The sequence below is a fragment of the Stegostoma tigrinum genome, chromosome 7 (genome assembly GCF_030684315.1).
Source record: "Stegostoma tigrinum isolate sSteTig4 chromosome 7, sSteTig4.hap1, whole genome shotgun sequence".
Taxonomy (NCBI): Eukaryota; Metazoa; Chordata; class Chondrichthyes; order Orectolobiformes; family Stegostomatidae; genus Stegostoma; species Stegostoma tigrinum.
In genome coordinates, this window is record NC_081360.1 from 34,099,154 (window position 1) to 34,121,556 (window position 22,403).

The window sequence follows — 22,403 nt, forward strand, 5'->3', positions numbered from 1 at the left end:
CTTCAGGCCTGAATTATTTTAATGATGCTCCACCATTAAATTAATGTGCTGACTAGATTATATGGACCTTTTGCATGACTGGCTTCAGTTACAATCAACATTTCAAATCTGTGAAAATTAGCAAAAGATAAAAGTGAAAGTGGGCACACATGTCTCCATCTTTTCGAAGGAACTGATGATAAGATTCAAAGAAAAGGATAAGCTGATGAACTTACACTAACGTCCACTAACAAGGATAATGCTGCATATCTTGTTTTTTCCTTCCAAGAGAAGCATTGAGAAATTTCGAAGGTGAGGACTTGCTTCGCTGTAAATTCATGTGCCACATGTGAACTAAACTAGGTTTTTTAAAAAATTCACTGACCACAATATTCAACAGTTCTTTTTTTTGTGAAAATTGGTAAACACACTACTATGGCCACAAAATTCATGGTTTTCAGTTCCAACATGGTGTTTTCAGTTGTTGCCAAACACTTTACATGAATCGTAATTGGGCAATAAGTGTTAGAAATAAAGAACAATCGTAAAAAGTCTTTGTGTCCTCCTCATGTAGAGGTCACATGACTGCAGCGTCCCAGCAATGGAAGTAGTCATTTTTACAAGAATTCAGTGGAAATTCTGCACAGACAAGGCCGCTGTCCAATAAGAACAGAAGAAGTGTCACAAGTAAAGCTGAGATTGGGCACCGAAAGGCCATTTTTTTTTAGCAAAAGCAACCACTGACAGAGAGACATGTGAATATTTAGGTCTGGGATAGCTGCTAGTAAGTAACAGACTACAGCTGAAATACTGGAGACAAGACAATGAAAGCAACCTTTCCTCCTCCACCTATGGTTGAAATTACAGGTAAATTGATGTAAAACTGACAGGTTTACCACGTGTAATGTCGGCTCAGGAAATTTGGCATGTCCATAATGTCCCTCGCCCACATCTACAGATGCACCACTAAAAGCATACTGTCTGGGTGCATAACGGCCTGGTACGGCAACTGCGCTGCCCAGGACCATAAGAAACTACAGATGGTATTGTGCACAGCCCAGACTATCACGGAAGCCAAGCTTTCATCCGTTGACTATTTACACAGCTCTCCACCACAGAAAGGTAGCCAACATCAAAGACCCATTGTAGCCTGGTAATGACCTTCTACAACCTCTTCTGTCAGGCAGAAGATACAGAAGCCTGAACACACGCACGAGCAGGCTCAGCAACAGCTGTTATCAGACTGCTGAATGGAGTCTAGCCTCAAATAATGTAACCTGCAATGTATGCCTCTAAGTCTTTTTGATCTATACATCCTTTGCCTGCTGTGATGTGCCTGTACTGCTTATAAATAAAGCTTTTCACTGTATTTTGGTATACATGACCATAAAATCAATCATAAATCATATTAACAGGTGTTTTACAAGCCAGGGTAGATAAGAGTGGCTATATGCTGAACACAATTAGGTAGAAATTGATTTGAGGCATATTCTACCCTGAAGAACAGAATAAAAGCAAAAGTTTTGACAGCACACTTTCAACCACAAGTCACTGTAATTAATGATTCATATTTGTTTAAAAGATCTTGATCAATTTGTGAGTTTATCGACTCAGCTCACAGAATTCTGTGAATTTATGCAACTTACAGATGATCTAATTAAAAGACACTATTCCATTAGATACAAGTAATCCTGCATTGAGATCAGGTCCACTGAGAGGGAAGGAACTCCTGGCAGGAAAGTAATTGACACATGCAGATGTGTGGTTGTAAACCAGAAGCTAGAGCACACACATGGCAAAAAGGAAAAGCAGGTCTTGCCTAACATTGGTAGATTATCCAGGTCAAAAGGACGGGATGGTTATGGTCAAAGGGAAGGTTGTCAATACTATGGAGGACATCATTGCAAAGGAGAAGAAGGCAATCTCCAACATGGGGATAGCTGTGTTCTCATTGCAAGGAGGTGAATCCTTTTGCACACCAGTGTACAGCTAAAAGGAAGCACAGCAAGCCAGTACAGCTGGTACAATAGGTTGGTTCAGTAAGGTCAATAGGTGAGGGATGCTTTGACTGTTGGAAGTAAGGACTTCAAACAAAATATCAGCATAAAGGCCAGAGTTTTCCGATGACCAGACAGTCATTATTTCAGCAAAGAGTGGAGTTGTCAATACCAGAGCTGAAATACTATGATGTAAATGATAAAGCTACCCTGCAGTGTCACACCAGTAAGGCAGGACTTATAACAACCCTAATGATACTAGGACCATGCATAATATTTGCTTCCAGTGAGTTAAAGCAGACAAAGGATCCCCTTGATACAACATTCCACGTGCTTCAAGGAGAGAAAAAAGGTGACCCGAAAGCATCAAGAGCGCCTGTGTTTGCGACGGCATTTTGGGGAAATTGAGATGAATGTGCCAACCCAAAATGGCACTTTGTCAAAAGAAAATAGAGCCATTTTTGCATGAAATGGAGAATTAAAAAGTATCTGTGCAGGCCACCAAGTAATTGCGTCAATTCTGAGAAAGACAAATACTCAACTGGCCAAACATGAGTTGGTGACATTAAGGACCACATTGGCCAGTGTAGTGCTTGTAATGAGGACCAAACGAAACAAGCTAGAGAGCCACTAAATACCCATGCCATCCCAGACAAACCCTGGATGATGCTGGGAGTAGACCACTTCACAGTCACAGGAACTGATTATCTTGTCTCTGTACACGATGCTACAATTCTAACTCCTTTTGAGGTGATCCAGTTGATTTCAATGACAGCAGCTAAGATTATCCAATTTTTAAACACACTTCAGCTGTTGTGACATTCCTGACCTTGTGAGGAAATCGCCAAAGAATCATTGATAAATCAAATCTATCTCGTGCAGATGTCCACAAGGGAATGGTTGAGTTCAGAAGCATCCCTCTTGAAGGCATCAATAATAGTCTAGCAGCAAGTCTAATGTTACACTGCACTCAAACTGTTCTTTTAATAGCAAAAACACCACTAAAGCCAGAATGGTAAATTGTGGGTGAGCAAATCAAGGTGATCAGCAGAAAGCTAAATTTCATTTTGATAAGAGGGCCAAAGCATTGTCATAGTTGAGTATTGGAGAGCCAGGCGGGAGATAAACTTTCAACGCTCGCAACACAAGTTTAATCCAAGTGGTAACCCAAGTAGCATGTGGAGCTGTTGTCACCTCGACCATTCGCAGGGGAAGTGAATGCTCAAATATAATGTCGCAACTGTATGCACATGCACATGACTAGAGATGCAGGCAGCTGCTCAGGAAGATGCACACTTACCGTGTGCAGAGTCCACAGATCAACCATCAGGCCCAGATACTCACTGCAACACAACAACAGGTACCAGGGCAACAAGAAAGGGCATTCTCTGGAGAGGGATCATATTCATAATGAACAGCTATAGCCACATGCACGAGTATTATTCAAAGCCCAGCATGATTTAAAGACCATGTACTCAATTCATATGCAGAGTATGATGTAAAGACGATTTCTGAAGAAGGGCCCCAACCCCAGACGTCATCTGTCTTGCTCCTCTGATGCTGTCTGACCTGCTGCGTTCCTTCAGCTCCACTCTGTATGATGAAAATGACCATTGCTAATACTTGAGTACAGCCATGTGTATGCTGAAAGTATGGAATCCCCTCAGTGTGGAAACAGGCCCTTTTGGCCCATTAAGGCCACACTGACCCTCCAAAGAGCATAAAACCCGATACACCCATCATCCCTGTAATCCTGCATTTCCAATGGAAAATCCAAATCCAAAGCCAATCCACCAAACCTCGACATCTTTGGACTGTGGGACAAAACCAGCCAAACCCATATAGGCAAGGAAGAATGTGCAAACTCCACGCTGACAGTCACACCAGGTGGCATTGAACCCGTGTCCCTAGCGGTGTGAGGCAGCAGTGCTAACCACTGAGCCACAGTGCCATCCGAGATTGGGAAGCTCACTGTTACAAGAAGTGCACAAAAATTTGTTTTTCGCTTTTTTTTAATGAAAGGGGCAGGGATGTTCAAACTGCAATGCAATTACATACAAATCTTTGTTTAGCCTGTGGTAGTCACGTGACCTCTACCAGGCTCCTATCTGTTAGGCAAAGAACAGTCTGTGAAGGAGAACCTGCTCCTAGGTGGGTCCAGCGACACAAAGAGAACATCTGAAGTAGTGGTGTAACACCAACATGCGAACAAATGCAGTGCCACCACATGGCAATGGAATTTGTTAAACTTTGTTGCTGTACTCAGTAATACAAGACAGAAAATTAAGAGAAGCTGTGACTCGATGCAATCATCACCTAATGCTGCCAGTTCAAGCTTTATTATTCATGCAAGCAAGAATGCTCCTAACGCAATGAAAAGTCAGCTTAAAAAAACTTCCCAGCTGCATCACAAGTTGCGTTTTTGCTCTTGTGAAAAGAACTCAGGTTAGAAAATAAGGGTCAGAATATCAATACACAACTTATACATGCCATAAACATTAGTGTACAACAGAGATTTTGGGTCAATAACAAGAGGTTATTTTGTCCAAAGGGTGCTAAGTGGATGTAATGCTAATGAGACCTGCCTGTTTGAGAGTTTGGTGTTAAATGTACAGTTTTTGGCCCTAAATACTCCTTAATATTATTTGATTTTGCCTGAAGATGATTCAGTCTTTTCTCATTCCTTTACTAAGAAGTTGCTTGGTGTTAAACATGAATTAAACCAGCATTTCGCCTCATTATGCTGGAAATCTAAAACAAAACCAAAAATTTCTGGAAAATCTCAGCAATTCTGACAGCATGTATGCAAAGAAGTCTAGACTCGGTATTTTGAATCCAGTGGCCTTTCTTCAGGATTGTGTTTTAACTCACTGGTTCTACTCTTCCAGGTATGTTCACCCTGGAAAAGTTCTACTCCTCTCTGTGAAGAGATTTCATTCACATCCTTCCTTCTTTTTCACTATAATCACCTTTATTGTCACTCCTAGCATTTGGCAAGATATTGACAAAATTCATTTCTATGGCTACATCTTAGTCAACTGGCTCCAGCTCAGGCTCACCCCACATGGATTACACCTAAAGTTTCTTCATTTGTTTTTAATCCACTTAGGATCACAAATATCTCTGTGATGTTCAATACTCCTTAGACAGCTGTTCTTTCCATCTCCTGTAATCCACACACAGTGCCACGGACCACCATATACACGGCCCTGATAGCTCTCTCTCACTCTCTCTCCCTCCATCAGCACCACCTCACACTATCTCAGAGCTGCCCTGCACCCTGAGTTCCATTTCCTTCTCCAGCTCATTTGATGTTCTAATGAGAAACATTTTCCTTAATGCCTGGAAGGAAGAGAAAAGCAGTTCCAAAGAAGAGTCACCGGACTCAAAATATCAACAGTGCTTTCTCTCTGCAGATGCTGCCAGATCTGCTGAATTGCTCCAGTTGTTTCTGTTTTTATTTCAACTTGACTCCACCTTGGACAACTCAGAGGACCATCAATAGATAATAGGAACTGCAGATGCTGGAGAATCAGAGATAACAAGGTGTGGAGCTGGATGAATACAGCAGGCCAAACAGCATCATAAGAACAGGAAAGCTGAAGGGTCTAGGCCCGAAACATCAGCTTTCCTGTTCCTAAGATGCTGCTTGGCCTGCTATGTTCATCCAGCTCCACACCTTGTTATCTCAGAGGATCATCAACACCTGTTTGTGATGCCTAATCTCACCCTTAAGAAATGTTGTTACTAACTAAAATGTTGGTACCCGCTGACTTCAGGACGCTTCCTTGTAAGCTTTATTCAATTCTGCTTTTTCTTTTGGATTCTTTCATTTTGCTTAGAGGTCCCATGATTCTTGATGGTCACCTGTTTCTATCTTCTCAGTCACCCATTCCTCTTCCAATTCCACTGTATTTAAATCTCTCTACAGCACATCTTCCCATCTGGTCTTAGTCCTTCCTCCACCTCCTTCCGCGAACCCCATATCTGTCTTGTTGTCACCTTATTTTGACTCTACATTATAGCACTTTAATCTCTCCTCAGCTACTTTCTTGAATGCTCTCCCAATGTTTACGGATCTCACATTGTGCTGCTTGCTGCTTTTTTAAAAAATTAATGCTGTTCCACACATCTGTCTCCTTATTAACTTCCTGCCCTTGTTCCTCACTTCCTGATGCTCCCCAAGTGCAGATGTATTCTGGTTTAACTATGAAGGCTTAACACAGCAAAAATAAGCTTGGAATATTGAAAGAATCTTACTCTTGCATCAGAAACCATTCAGGCCTTCACTTCTGACTCCTGCTTCAAACTTAGCTAGAGCAATATGGACCAGTGTATTAATGAATGATTTTACTTAACTGAAGAGTATCCAAGTTAGAACATAGAAAGTAGAAATAAAACAATGCAGTACAGTTTGGGGCCTTTGGCCCATGATGTTGTGTTGATCTACTATCCTACATTAAGATCAAACTACCCTGCATACCCTTCATCTTACAATCATCCATGTGCCTATCCAAGAGTCGCTTGAATGTCACTAATGTATCTGACTCTACTACCACCACTGGCAGTGCATTCCACATGGCCTACACTCTCTGTATAAAGAACCTACCTCTGACATCTCCCCTATACCTTCCTCCAATCACCTTAAAATTATGCCCCCTTGTGATAGTCATTTCCGCCCTGGGAAAAAGTCTCTGGCTATCCACTCTATCTATGCCTCTTATCATTTCGTACACCTCTATCAAGTCACCTCTCATCCTTCTTTGTTACAATGAGAAAGGTGTTAGCTCCCTTAATCTTTCCCCATAAGACCTGCCCTCCAGTCCAGGCACCATCCTGGTAAATCTCTTCTCCACCATCTCTGAAGCTTCCATATCTTTCCTGTAATGAGGCGATCAGAAATGAACACAATATTCCAAGTGTGGTCTAACTAGGGTTTTAGAGAGTTGCAGCATAACCTCACGGCTCTTAAACTCAATTCCCCTGCCAATGAAAGCCAACACACCATACATCTTCTGAACAACTCTATCAACTTGGGTAGCAACTTTGAGGGATCTATGGGCATGGGCCGCAAGATCCCTCTGTTCCTCCACACTGCCAAGAATCCTGCCATTATCCTTGTATTCTGCATTCAAATTCAGCCTGCCAAAATTAATCATGTGACGTTTTTCCAGGTTGAATTTTATCTGCCTCTTCTTTGCTCAGCTCTGCGTCCAACCAATGTCCTATTGCAAAATACAACAGCTCTGCACACTATCCAACCTTTATGTCATTGGCAAACTTACTAACCCCGCCTTCCAAATCCTCATCCAAGTCATTTATAAAGATCACAAAGAGCAGAGTTCCCTGAACAGATCCCTACAGAACTATTGATCACTGAGCTCCAGACTGAATATTTTCCATCTACTGCCACCCTCTGTTTTCTACTGGACAGCCACTTCTGTATCCAGGCAGCCAGGTTTCCCTGAATCCCATGCCTCCCTACTTTTTGAATGAGCCTACTATGGGAAACCTTATCAAATGCTTTGCTAAAATCCATATACACCCCCTGCTCTACCTGTCATATCTTCAAAGAATTCAAGAAGCTTGAAAGGCATGATCTGCCCCTTACAAAGCTATGCTGACTATTACCAATCAAACTGTGCTTTTCCAATAATGATAAATACTATTTCTTGAAATCGTCTCTGATAATTTGCCCATCCCAGAAGTAAGACTGACTGGTCTGTAATTCCCAGGATTATCCCTATTCCCTTTCTTGAACAAGGGAATAATGTTTGCCACCCTCCAATCATCTGGTACTACTCCAGTGGACAGTGAGGATGCAAAGGTCATCTCCAAAGGTGCAGCAATCTCTTCCCTTGCTTCCCGTAGAACCTTGGCTATATCCTGTCTAGCCCAGGGGACTCATCTATCCTCATGTTTTTCAAAATTTCTAGCAAATTCTCCTTCCTAACATCAACCTGTTTGAATGTATCAGGCTGTTTCATGCTGTCCTCACAAATGCCTAGGTCCCTTTCACTGGTGAATACTGAAGCAAAGTATTCATTAAGGACATCCCCTACCTCCTCTGACTCCAGGTACAAGTTGCCTCCACTATCCATGATCAGGCCTACCCTCACTCTGGCCATCCTCTTGTTCCTCAAATAAGTATAGGATGTTTTGGGGTTTTCCTTGATCCTACCTGCCAAGGCTTTCTCGTGCCCCTTTTTAGCTCTCCTAAGTCCATTCTTCAGTTCCTTCCTGGCTAACTCGTAACCCTCTATACACCTGTCCAATCTTTGCTTCCTCAGCCTTAAGTAAGCTTTCTTCTTCCTCTTGACTAGATGTTCCACATGTCTTGTCATGCAAGTTTCCTTCACCTTACCATCCTTTCCTTGCCTCAGTAAGGCCTAACCAGCACTCGCAGCAAGTGCTCCCTAAATAACCTCCACATTTCTGTCATGCATTTTCCTGAGAACATCTGTTCCCTATACATGTCCCACAGTTCCTGCCTAATAGCATTGTAATTCTCCCTCCCTCTGTTAAATACTTCACCATACCATCTGCTCCTATCCTCTCCATGACTATAGTAAATGTCAGGGAGTTGTGATCACTGTCACCGAAATCTTCTCCCACTGAGAGATCTGACACCTGGCCTGGTTCATTGCCAAGCACCAAATCCAATATGGCCTCCCCTCTAGTCGGCCTATCAACATATTGAGTCAGAAATCCTTCCTGGGCACAGCTGACAAAATCTGGTCCATCCAAACTATTTGCACTTAGGTCCCAGTCTATATTAGGGAAGTTGAAGTCACCCATGACAACAACTATATTACTTCTGCATCTTTCCAAAATCTGCCTCCCAATCTGTTCCTCGGTGTCTGTGTTTTTATTGTGACTGACCCTTTCCCGTTTCTGACTTCCAACCACACTGACTCAGTAGACAAACCCTCCTCCACAATCTCCCTTTCTGCAGCTGTGATGCCATTCCTGATTAGCAATGCCACTCCCTCACCTCTATTACATCCCTCCCTACTTCTTCTGAAACAATTAAATCCCTGAACATCCAACAACCTTTCCTGCCCCTGTGTTATCCAAGCCTCCATAATGGTGACAACATCATTCTAATTCTCAATAAATAATTCTAAAGCATTGATTTTGTAATACATGAAATTCTGGTTGATCTTGTTTGTATTGTGTTTGTTTACATAAAAAAAACACAAACTGCAAATGTAAGTTCTTCCGTTTTCATTTTCTGCTAAACATATTTGTGTTTTAATACATTCCTACATTTGTAATACTGTTTTCCCATCCTCTCAACGCTAGCAATTGGATAAATGCAAGTTCTGTGGCAGCAGGACAAAATTGAGTCATAAGTGGCAGCAACGGTGTTTACAAAATTGTTAGTAACAGCAAAGTATCTTAAAATACCTGCACAAAAAAACGCCTCCACAGCACCCAGTTTCTAATTGGTAGGTATTTTTCAGGCTTTGTTTTCAAAGTAAGTAACAGTCGTTGTACATGGTGTACTTTGCAGGGAAATCAGTCAGTCATTCACTATATTGACGTTAATGGAGGAACAGAAAGGATCACAATACACTGCAAAACCCAGTGACAGTCCTACTCTCTCTCTCGATGAACAAAAATGCTAAGCATGACATGCATTCAGTGCATTACAATGTGTAAACACGTCATCACATTGACATTGACATTAAGCTCCTGAATGACCTGTAACTTTACATATTTATAACATGTACTTTTAAAGGTTCCAAAAGGGGTTGTTATGATATCTCAATCTTTTATGCCTGTGATTTACAGGCTAGGTATTGGACTATTTCAGTTAGTCTCGGCTGGTGGCATGCAGTGAATGGTTTACTATTCAGCAACCAAGTGATTCCGAGAAATCGATACAATGTTAAGCATCCATTTGTGTGGTACAGCTAATAAATCCCACAAGACCATTCACTATAACAAAATAACACAAATTCATTTTGGCCATTTATTTAAATATGCTCCACTACTGTACACATTAATATACATTCTTCTTGGAAACTTTCTAGTAATTAACTTAGAACATTTGCCTAACAAACATTATCAAACCATGAGGATATTAGCTGTTTAATGTTAGAGGGCAAAAGCAGACAGAAGTATACTGATTTTGTACAGGATGATCTGAGGTTAGGTGTGGACTTGTTGGGCCAAAGAGCCTGTTTCCACACTGTAGGGATTCAATGGACTATAATGGACTTCTATCACTGTAAAAACAATTAAAAAGCTGAGTCTTGAAAGAAAGAAGTGAAGTAATTTTTTATATGCATGACAAAAAAAAAGGCTTCAATGTGGATAGTGGTGCATTTTATTTTGCTACTGTCAAACTAATCAAAGAGGAGTTTACTTTTCTTTGGTAGAATACTTGTTCATTGTCAGTTAAAGTTCATTGTGCGCATAATTCAGGGACAGTCATTAAGTTACTTTTAAAAAACAGTTAGCAGTTGTTTAAAAGAATGTCAGTCAGTGAACTACCAGAGGAAATTAAATCACATATGTAATCTATTCTGAGCAAGTAAAACGTTTTAGAAATAGGAAAAAGCCAAACAGGCTAGTTCCGCAGTTACTAACCTTCTCATTAAGGCCCTGGGTTTATCCTCTTTCTAAATGCAGTTATTTCCTTCTCAAATCCATTGCAATGACTTATCCTGGTAACTTATTCAAAATGTTTGTTACCTTGTGTCTGATATAGATTTGCTACTTTGCATGTAAACAGGTTCTGTCTGGCTTTCCTTTTTATTTTTGACTTCCTGTATTCTACTTCTTGCTCCTTTTTAATACTTCAGATTTTCACCACAGGGATCAATTTTCTAAGTCTCATTTTGTAAACTCTTGAAGATTATTAAAAATTTAATATACATCACTGCAAAAATTTTCCCCTTGTGATAAAATAAATGTAGTCTATCTTAAGTTTTTTAAAAAGTTTCTGACACATAACAACATCGTTGTTCATCTCTGTATCTTCTCATGGAAAATAACATCCTTATTATTAGTGAGCAGAATCACACACAGTACTACAGCAAGACCTAATCAACTTTTTTTTTGAAATTTGTTTATGTGATGACTTGGCTTATGCCCTCTCCCTATCTCTCTACTGATGCCTCGCAGTTTCAAGCAGCATGGCCAAAAACATTAGAGTGTGTAGGAAATGGGGCATTGAAACTGGTGCTTGGCAACTTGTCAAACAGTGGTGACAAAAATTTACAAAAACCCATTAACTCAAGGTCTTTGGATGGATTTTCTGCTAAGACTATCATTATTATATACTCATTCATTATTGACTGAATAGTATAACCTGCACCATAATTTCTCTTAGCTCTGGTGATTAAAAATTGTTTTGCTCAAAGATGAGCATTTATTCAATTGAACAATGATCCTTCTATCTGTTTGTCATTTATCAGTAGTTGAATGGATGTGACGAAGATAATGAGCTAACAATGACCAATGTTACTGAATGTTCTTCTTGGCCCTTTTGCACTGTACCTGGAAGTATTAAAAATGAAGATAATGTTATCATCAGTACTTCACCATTTACACTATGACTATGACTCTAGACCCTTCCGTTTGAATGAGTGGAGCTGAAAAAAGAAGACTAAAAGTTCCACTGAAATGAAGTGACTAATGCAACAGGACAATGACCAGTGACTGCACATGGGACTGAAAAGTCTGGAAACAAAATTTGCTTCCATTGTACTCACTTTCCCAGGTGTCAGGGATGCCATTGTTGGACACGTGACTCCTAATTAGGTCTTAGCCCACAGATTACTGTAGAACTACAGAAAATGCAATTATGCTGGAAGCAGGTTCATACACGCCGAATCTGAAATTCATGTATAAACAGCGCAAGCAAACAAAGTACAGGAAATCTACTTTTAAAAGTTAATCTGCTGTAGAAAATAGCGCCAATAGGAGATCTACAAGCATAAGTATTGGGGATCAACACGTCAAAGTAGGGGAGTAAATGAGAATAGGAAAGCTCTAAACATAAAGATATGGGAGATGAAAATATGAAAGCTGGAGAGACCTACATGTGAAAGTAGCAAATAACTGCATATTAAAAGGGTGGTGATGGAAAGGAAGAGAGATGTGCATATGCATGCAGGGGAGACGTATATATGAAAATCGGTGACATTTATATATGGAATAAAGAAAAAAGAAACCTATGTCTATAAATAAAAATGATCTTTGCATGAAAATAGGAAAGATCTTCATCTGAATGTTGAGAGGATCGACAAGTGAAGGAAGGGTGAATCACAACTACACATAAAAGAGAATGAAAGTAGAAGTCATCTATATATGAAATTAAAAGAGATTTATGTAAGGGAGTTTGTGTTAAAGTAGGAGAGATCTAGTTACAGATCTACATGTGAAAGTAGGGGAGAGCCAACACAATATTCAGAAAGATCCTTCTCTATATCAGGGAGACATAGACATGAACATAGGGAGAGTGGATGTAAGTTTGCTCGCTGAGCTGGAAGGTTCGTTTTCAGACGTTTCGTCACCATTCTAGGTAACATCATCAGTGAGCCTTCAGTGAAGCACTGGTGCTATGTCCTGCTTTCTCTTTATGTGTTTAGGTTTCCTTGGGTTGGTGATGTCATTTCCTGTGTTGATGTCACTTCCTGTGTCGGTGATGTCATTTCCCATTCTTTTTCTCAGAGGGTGGTAGATGGGCTCCAAATCAATGTGTTTGTTGATGGAGTCCTGGTTGGAATGCCATGCTTCTAGGAATTCTCGGGTGTGTCTCTGTTTGGCTTGTCCTAGGATGGATGTGTTGTCCCACTCATGGAGTGAAACCGCCCATGAAACTCCCAGAAAGTGACATTTACCCAATTGCTGGTAAAATTGTCCCAGTAATACATACAATAAAATGCTTCATTAATCAAAAGGAAATTTAGAAAAGCAGCCATACATATGTGTCTGAAGTTACAAGTTGCAAATACATGATGAAATACTTAATGCTTTTTCCATGCAAGCTAGTTTGGTCAGAATGAAAACAAAATCATCCTGGAAAACTACGTAGAAACAGACATTACATCCTCAAGGGTAAGAACAGCACAACACAGAAAACAGGAAAGAAACTTGAGAATAATTTCCATTCATCCAGAGGATAGTTTCTTTCTAGTTTGTCTGATCAACATTAAAACTCCTTCTCTCTGATGGATATTGAGATTATGTCCCGAATTTACATTCCTTGGTCGATGAGTTCATACTTGGGGCAATTGTTAACTCCATAAACCCCACATAGTAAATGTTCTACACAAGTCCAGCTTTTCATTCTTGTTTTGGGGTGAACTGAGGCCAGTAGTAGTTGAGAATAGTAATAAACTTGGGTTACCCTGCAGTGTATTTTCAGGTTGTGGCTGAGGGGCTGGTCTAGGTGAAAGTCTAGCCCCAGAGAATCAACACTCAAAAAATGATGAAAAAGAGGGAGCCTTCATGGATCTCAAATCCTCACCATCCAACACATTTTCCTTCCCATCCACACCACCCCATCTCCCTCTACCTACCCATTACAACCCTCATAACTTCCATGTTAACACATCATTCTCCGAAACCTACCACCATGGTTCTCATACCTTCTGTACCAAAGTGGTACCAAAGGTCTTCCATACCTTCCAAGTCAATGCCATGGTCTCATCATCTACAATTTTCCCTTATGTCTACCATGCTAATTTATCCAGTATTCATCATCTCCAGGTCTCAAGCCCCATTCTTGCCAACCTATACCTTTGGACCCTCGTACATTAAGCTCCACAAAATAATACTGCACAATTGTAACCTGTTTCATTTTACAACAGCACACTACAGAAAGACCAATTGACGATCTACCTTAGGGCTGGTTACTTACAGCTGGTAATGAATATATCATCCTGCTGCAAGTGAGGAGGTGCCGTTCTGTGCTTTCAGCTCTCAACACTTGTATTGTTTCTGGGGAATTCTTTCAAACCTTCTCCACTCCGTAATGGTGAAAATGCTAGAGAGAAACTTAGACGTTTTGTCTGAACTTGTACAATAAAGCTGGAGGTGCCTCATTAACAGCAACAATTATGGTGCATTTATAAAGCACCTTTTGAGTGATGAAACACACAGTATGGGAATGGGGGCTACAGGAACGTTATAAAGAAAAGTTTGACATCAAAACACATAAGGAAATATTAGGTCAGATAACTAAAATATTGGTCAAAGATTTAGATTTAAAGCACATCTCAGAGGAGGAGAGAGAAAGGTAGAGAACTGGAGAGATGTAGGGAAAGATTTTCAGAGTTGTGTGTAGGCAGTAGAAGGCACAACTGCCAGTGATGATATTAATGTTTACAATCGAGGAAATTTATTCAGTGCACATCCGATTGATCTAACCCGTGAGTGCCAACACTTCGAGGAAGAAAAGTTTCTATCCTTAACATTCAATTTCTTCACCTAAATAAGTACAAATGCCACCTAAGTTAATCAACTAAAATGATAACAGAACAGTATCTGTGAAGTGTTTACTTTATACCGACAGTTAAATCACTGCACAGCTATTCCCATGGTCCACAGTTAGACATGTGCATAAATCACTCTTTAAGACAATTATTGCAGGAGAAACAAAAGAAAACATGCAAACTATTTGGGACATACAATAGCATATTTGTACCTACTGTGAAAATACAACAAACTAGTGCTGGCTCCGTTTATTCACTGAACTCTACCAAAATGGAAGAAAACTTAATTGATTCCTGAGTTTAGCTTTGGTAATTTCTGTGCTCAGTATTTTCTGCCCAGATATAAATATTTTGAAATTTGCAAATGAGATCAACAGTCATAGAGTTCAGGTCCAACAGCAGTAGCTTGAGGGAACTACACTATGGAGTATTTTGAGATCAAGGCATTTGAGCAATGTGCTGCCCATAGAGCCCTTAAAGCGGTTACAATACACCAACTAAAATGGATTAATCTGTCAGGATTAGTTTTCAGGGGAGCTGTTGTATATGAGTCTGAAAGACTTAATATTTGATTGAATTTGGTAAGCACAACCTACTGAGATTATTCAGGAGGATTCAGTCAGAGTGTTAAAGGACCTGATGAGAGACAGACTCAAGGCTAATGTATTCCCTGGGGTCTCAGTAGTAATGTGCAATTTATTCATGCAATCTGTAACCGTCATAGATTCCCGACAACATGGAAACAAGTCATTTAGCCCATTGATTCCACATCTTCCTCTGAAGAGCATCCCACCCAGACCCATCCCTTACCCTATCATCCTACATTTCCCATGGCTAAATATCTCTGGTCAGTATGGCCAATTTCAGCATGGCCAATCCACCTAACCTGCATAACTTTTGACTATGGGTGGAAAGTCATGCAGTCACTGGGAGAATCTGCAAACTCCTCACATGCAGTCACCCAAGGGTGGAATTGAACGCAGATCCCTGGTGCTGTGAGGCAGCAAAGCTAACCATTGAGCCTCTGTGCCACCTTTAAATAATTGCAATAAAACAACAGACCTCCTGTTGTTTAAGTCCAAGAACCAACAAAATTCTTGAAAGGAAAGATATATCACATTCACGTGAATCTGCAGTTAATGTCATTAATGACCTCTACAGATGGAACTGTGGTAACTGAGATTCAGAATTTAAAAGCGACCAGATCATTTTAGACATGAGTCTTTATAAGATTTGTTACTTTCAAATGAAGACTCAACTATAGAGAAAGACTTTCAGATGATGACTGAAATTACTCAGAACAATACTAAGATGAGAGGATGAAACTTAGCAAAGGATGACTCTGGAAACAAAAATGCCTGCCACAGAGCCACAAAAGACATGCCTGAGAGCAAATACAAAGGATAGAACAGAAACAAAACAATACAAGATAACAAAGTGTGGAGCTGGATGAACACAGCAGGCCAAGCAGCATCTCAGGAGCACAAAAGCTGACATTTCGGGCCTAGACCCTTCATCAGAGGAAGCAACACAAGTCTTTGTCAACTGTGTGGATCAAAGAAACTGCATAGATGCAAAGAGCACCAAGCTTTAGAAACTAAGTGCCTTTAAATTAAAGAAATATATCACATTCAAAAAAATCTGCCAAAGCAGAACACAGCCACAAAAAAAAACGAAAGGCTAATAACTATTCACACAAGTATTAATGAGGTTGAACAGTCGCTAGTAGAAGATAACCCAAAAGTCTCCCAAATGAATTCAGAAACCCAGATCAATCATTTTGCAACGCAGACCTGGACATTTCACAAGTTTTACATTAGATACTGTTGTAAGTTTTGCCAGATAAGGTGACTCCCACAGTCCAAATATGTACCGGTTACATGGATTGGCCCTGCTAAATTGCCCATAGTGTCTAGACGTGTGCAGATTGGGTGATTTACCATGGAAAATGCAGGGTTACATGGACAGGGTAGTGGGATGGGTCCAGGTGGGAAGCTCTTTGGAGGGTCAGTGTGACCTCAATGGGCCAAATGGCCTGCTTCCACACTCTAGAGATTCTATCATTTATTGGATGTGAATGGCAGAGGCTATGTTAACATTTTTCTCCTTCGGAGCAATTAGACGTTGACCACATGTTTTTATGGATCTAGAGTCACACTTAGCGCACACTGGGTAAGAACAGCAAATCTCCTTTGTAGGTGTTATTAGTGAACTTGATGATATTTTATGACCATCAACAATGGTTACATAGTTGTCATTAAGTCAGTCTTTAATTCCAGATTTTTACTGAATTCAAATTTTATCATCTGCCATTTTCCAAGAATATTAGCCTGGATTTCTGGGTTACTAGTTCAATGACATTATGAAAACATTACCTTCCTGTAGAAAGCCTTATCTCATCAAACAATTTCACCCAATGGATTGAAGTTAAGAAGTTACATCCAATGACCACGGAAGCAGTTATCTGGGTTTTTCATGAGATTTTTGCAACGCACAACATCCCTGATGTAGTCATGTTGGACAATGGACAACAGGTTGTGAATGATTGCTTCAGCCTTCACTGCCAGTTTTGGATTTGAACATTTCAGAAGCTCATCAGTCTGCAGGGAGGTCAAATATGGAAGCAAAATGGTTAAGCCACTCTTATGGAAGGAATCCAATTTCCAGTTAGCACTATTGAATTGTAGGACCACCCCAGTCTGATATAATCTAGTGCCATCACAGCTGCTCATGGGCTGGAACTGAATATTCAGCTTTTTACCCTGTCTGAAAAGTTAGTTCTCTGTTTATGGCTCCAAGATTACCAAGCAGGACAAGATAAAGAACAATCCTAATGCTCGCAGCAGACCACGCATTACATTACACGCAAATTTGCAAAGATTGTACGGGAGCTGTGAATGAGTCGACAGGTGTAGATCAGATATTTAAGTAGAAAAGGTACAATCCTCCATGGAAATATGAACTAATGGAGATCAGATGTTGTCTATACTGCTGAAGGGGTCAGAGGAGGGAACCACAGGAACTTCATTGAGAGCTGAGGAGAGCCACATTCCGCAGACTATCAGGAAGACAGTTCAAATCAATTACTTTAACCAAAAGGAACAAAGTTAAAAGGTGAAAAGCCTCCATATTCTTACTAGACTGTAGGTCAGCTCCCTCATTAGACAGAGACTACTGGTGCTGGTTTCACCTGAGGGTCACCACACCACAGACAAGGGGAGAAGTTGAGAAGGGCAGTCCTTCATGGTAACCTCAACTGGTGTGGGAATTGAAGCCATGTCATTTATATCATTCTGGACTACAATCCCCAATAAAAACACAATAATTACCATTCCTTTAAACCCAAAGACTTGTAGGTTATGGTAGAATAGTGAAATGTTCAGATTTGTTTGAATTCTTGGGTGCATATTGGGTGAGATGGGGTGGGGGACAGGTGAGATGGGAGTGTGGTAAATGTAAACAACACACAAGAACAATTCCTTTGATCAATTTCACTACCTAGTCACTCAATCAACATAAAAAGTCCTTAGTTTAATCTTAAAGCAGGTTCATATATCCTAACCATTTTAAATGCTAACTGAAGTTTTATTTTTAAGTTCAGAAGAGCACAAGTTGTAGCAGATTGAAGCAACAGCAATAACAGCTTTCATTTAGAAACAAAGAAAATAGGAGTAGGCCATTGGGCCCTTTGAGCTTGCTGACCCATTCAATATGATCATGGCTGATCAGTCAACTCAATATCCTGTTCCCATTTTCTTCCCATATTCTTTGACCCCCCCCTTAGCTCTGGGAACCAAATATAATTTCCAGTGTTTGGTCTCACCACTCTCTGGGTGAAAGGATTTCTCTTCAGCTCAGTTCTCAATGGCCTACCTTGTATCCTCAAGCTGTGACCCAGGTTCTGAACTTGCCAGTCATGGGGAATACGCTTCCCGTATCTACCTTGTCTAGCCCTGTTAGAATTTTATAGATTCCTATGAGACGCCTCCCTCATTGTTCAAAACTTGACTGAATATTGTCCTAACCAAAGTAGTCTCTCTGCATAGTTCAGTGCTACCCTCCCAGAAATCCATCTGGTAACATTCGTTGCTCTCCCTACAAAGCCAAAACATCCTTCCTCAGATGAGGAGTCCAAATCTGCACACAATACTGAAGATGTGGTCTCACCAAGGCTCTGTACAATTGCAGTGACAGCATTGCTCTTGCATTCAAATCCTTTAACCAAGGAAGCCAACATACTAGTTGCCTTCTTCAGGTCATGCTGCACAAGTATGCTTACTTTCAGTGACTGATGTACAAGGACACCAGATCTCATTGTACCTTCACCCTTTCCCAATCTATTGCCGTTCAGATAATAATCTGTATTCGTGTTTTTGTTGCCAAATTGGATAACTTCCATTTATTCACATTATATTTTACCTGCCATGCATTTGCCCATTCACTCAAACTTTCCAAATCACACAAAAGCATCCCTGCATTCTCCTCACAGCTCATCTTCCCACCCAGATTTGTGCCATCTTCAAACAGGGAGATACTACACTTAGTACCTTCACCTAAGTCATTAACATGTATATATTAATATATGAATCAGTGCAAGCTAAGTATATGTCTATGAGAAATATATATGGGTTATCCAAAGCTACAGTTTCCAGAATGACTAAGGATATTGCTAAGAAAAGAAGGAAGAAAATGGTGGCATATAATCATTCTAATAGCAATAGAAATCAGAAGTAGTATCTCCAAAGCTGAAGAGAGGCTAAGGCTAAAATAAGGAGGGCTAAGAGGAAGTTTGAGAAAAGGATCACAGGCTGCCTAAATTAAATGTTTGTCAAACATATTAATTGAAAAAGTTAATGAAGGGTAGTGTGGGGCCCATAAGGAACAAGCAGGGTGGGTTGCTCACTGAAGCCAAGTATATGGCAGAATAACTAAATGAGTACTTTACTTCTGCCTTTACCAAATCAGAAGGTGGTGATAATGGTCTAGCTGAAAATGTGACAGTACTCCAGGCAGCGAAGTCACTAGGCCTGGTTAGATGCATCCTAGATTGCTGAGAGAGGTAAAGGAGCAAACTGCAGGGCGGCTGACAGAAATTTTTCGGGTATTTCTAAACAGAGGATTAGATTGGGTAGACTAGATGATTGCAAATGTGACAATTCCTTTTTAAAGAAAGGGGCAAAGGAAAGCTACCGACCTGCCAGCTTGATATCAGTAGTGGGGCAACTGATGGAAGCCATAAAACAGGATAAAGTAAATATGTATTTAGTACTAGAGAGCCAACATGGCTTTGTCAAGGGCAGCTCATGTCTGATCATTTTAATTGCGTTCTTTTGATGAGGTGGGCACAGGCAGAAGATGTGGATACTGCATATTTGAACTTTCATAAAACATTTGATATGGTGCCACATGGCAGATTGGTTAGCACATCAGAAATGCTTTGGATTAAAGGGCCATTGGCTGTGTGGATCAGAAGTTAATTAGGAGACAGGAAATACAGGGTAGTTACCGATGGGCATTTCTTGGGTTGGAGACAAGGTGAAAATTGCATTTCCCAGGAACTGGTACTGGGACCTTGCTTTTTCCAATTTATATAAACAATTTAGAGATGGGTGCTGGGGGAAACATCTCTAACTTTGCAGATGATATTAAGCTAATGAGAATAGTGAATTGTGAGGATGCTGCTGAGAGACTTCACAATGACAATGATAAGTTGCCCAACTGGGCAGATACATGCCAGATGAATGTCAATGCAGAGATATATGAGGTAATGAATTTTGGTGGAACAAACACAGAGAGACAATACAGGCTCAATGGGAGAGCAGAGGAGCAGAAGGACTTTGGGATTCACATGCATGATTCTCTGAAGGTGGCTAGGCAAGTTGAAACAGTTGTCAAGGGGGCTTATAGGATCCTTTGTTTTAGAAATAGAGGCAGAGAGTACAGATGCAAGGAAGTGATGCTACGTCTCGACAAATCATTGGTCAGATCACATTTGGAGTACTGTGTTCGGTTCTAGGTTCTTTATTTAAGGAAGGATATTAAAGCACTGGAGAGAGTGCAAAGGAGATTTACTAGAATTATATCAGGAATGATGGATTTTAGATGCAAGAAAAGATTAGAGAAATTGGGCTTATCATCCTAGAAGTAGGGAAGATTAAGAGCTGACCTCATTGAGGTGTTCAAAATCATCGACAATTTTGACAGAGTAAAGAATGATATTCTGTTTCCACTAGTTGGTGTGTCAGTAACTAAGGATCACAATTTCAAGATTGTCAACAAGAGGGTATGAGAGAAACTTCTTCATTTAGAAAGTTGCTAGGTTTTGGAAGCCTTGCCTGGGAGACTGATGGAGGTAGATTCCATAGGAGGGTTCAAAAGAGAGCTGGATATATATTTCAAAGTGATGCATTTTGTGGGCTTCGGAGATGAGATAAAAGAATGGGACTATCTGGGTAGCTCTTTTGGGAGCTGGTAGATACAGCAGGTCCAATGGCCTCCTTCTGTGCTGTATTGATATATTGTGAAGAGCTGAGATCCTGTGCCATTGACCCCTGTGTCATTTGGAAAAATATTTGTTTATTCCTATGTTTCCTGACTGCCAACCAATTCTCTATCCATGTCTGTACACTACACCCAATTACATGTATTTTAATTTTACATCCTAATCCCTTATGTCAGATCTTGATGAAAGCTTCCTGAAAAATCAAGTAAACCACTTTTTGGTTTGCCCGTATCAGCATATGGATACCTGCTATCACTTCTGATGGCCTCTCAAGTTCACAAAACTGTGAAAATCTGACCCTCAAGGGCTGTTGACAGAGGGGTTTCAACATGAACATAAGAGCTTGAAAACTTTGGTGTTAGTGGAACAGTAGCCAGCATCAGCAAACAAAGACGTGAATGAATGGGTTTGGTGCAAGTCAGGATTTGGGCAATGGAATTTTGGATGCGTTTAAAATTTTGTCAAGTGGAAGAAGTGCGACCAGCCAGAAAAGCACTAGAACAGTCATGCTTGGAGCTGATAAAAACATAGATCAATGTTCCTGCTACAGATGACCTAAAACAACAAACAAGATGAGAGATAATATGAAGTTGGATACAAGCCCTGCTTGCAGTGAAAAAGATATGACGATACGTGACTATCTTGGCTGAAGTCAGGAAATACAAATATTCCCTCATATAGCCTCATTGTTTCCTTGCTATAAACTCCTTTAAACCTTTTGAGTACTGAATATATTTTCCAAAAATCAGTGGGTATAATGAAGGGGGAGCTCGTATCAGAGTCCCTGCAGTAAGACCTACATCTCCTTGATTACATTTTACCCAGTATATTTACTTCACTGATTATCATGCTGCATCTCTTAAACGTATTTCAGTAATGTTTAATTGTAATATATTATAAATAGAATTGCAAAACTATCCAAAATAACATCAGCTTGTAACAGCTTTAACTTCCCAAAACATACCCTAGACTCTTCACCAAATTTAGCATTGACACATGTTAGATGATATTTAGTCGGATGAGCGATTGTTCTTGAAATTGGATGTGGACACCACTGATGACCCCAGCATTTATTGCTTACACTTCAGAAGGTGGTGGTAAGATGCTGTCTTGAACCGTTGCAGTCCCTTTGGTGCAGATACACCCACAGATATTGACCCAGTAAAGAAACAGTAATATACCACTAAGTTAGGCTAGCATGGCTATGTGATTTGAGGTTTTTAAGCTCCAGTCTCTGGAAGCGTGGGTTCAAATTCCAGTCCAACCAGTTTCAGGTGAATCATCCTTCCAGGTACAGTTAAAACAAGTTTTCTCAAACACTACATTTTAACCAGTGACTTCAAGGAGGCAGAGGTATTTAGAAAGGATTTCTGGAGCTTAGACTCGAGTCAGTTAAAGGCCAAGTCCACACTGGTGGCACATTTAAAATTGAGGTATTATCAAGAGGAGATTCAAACCCAAAAGGAGCACTAA

At 40.3% G+C, this 22,403-nt stretch overlaps 1 long non-coding RNA gene across 1 annotated transcript in view; it reads right to left on the reverse strand.

Annotated features, from left to right (window-relative positions):
- LOC132209846 (uncharacterized) overlaps positions 1-9,523 on the reverse strand; it is a 130,489-nt gene extending 120,966 nt beyond the window's left edge. Inside the window, exon 1 of the long non-coding RNA XR_009445989.1 lies at positions 9,387-9,523. This is a non-coding gene — a long non-coding RNA (uncharacterized LOC132209846). The remainder of the gene's footprint in view (positions 1-9,386) is intronic.
- Positions 9,524-22,403: the final 12,880 nt, after the last annotated feature.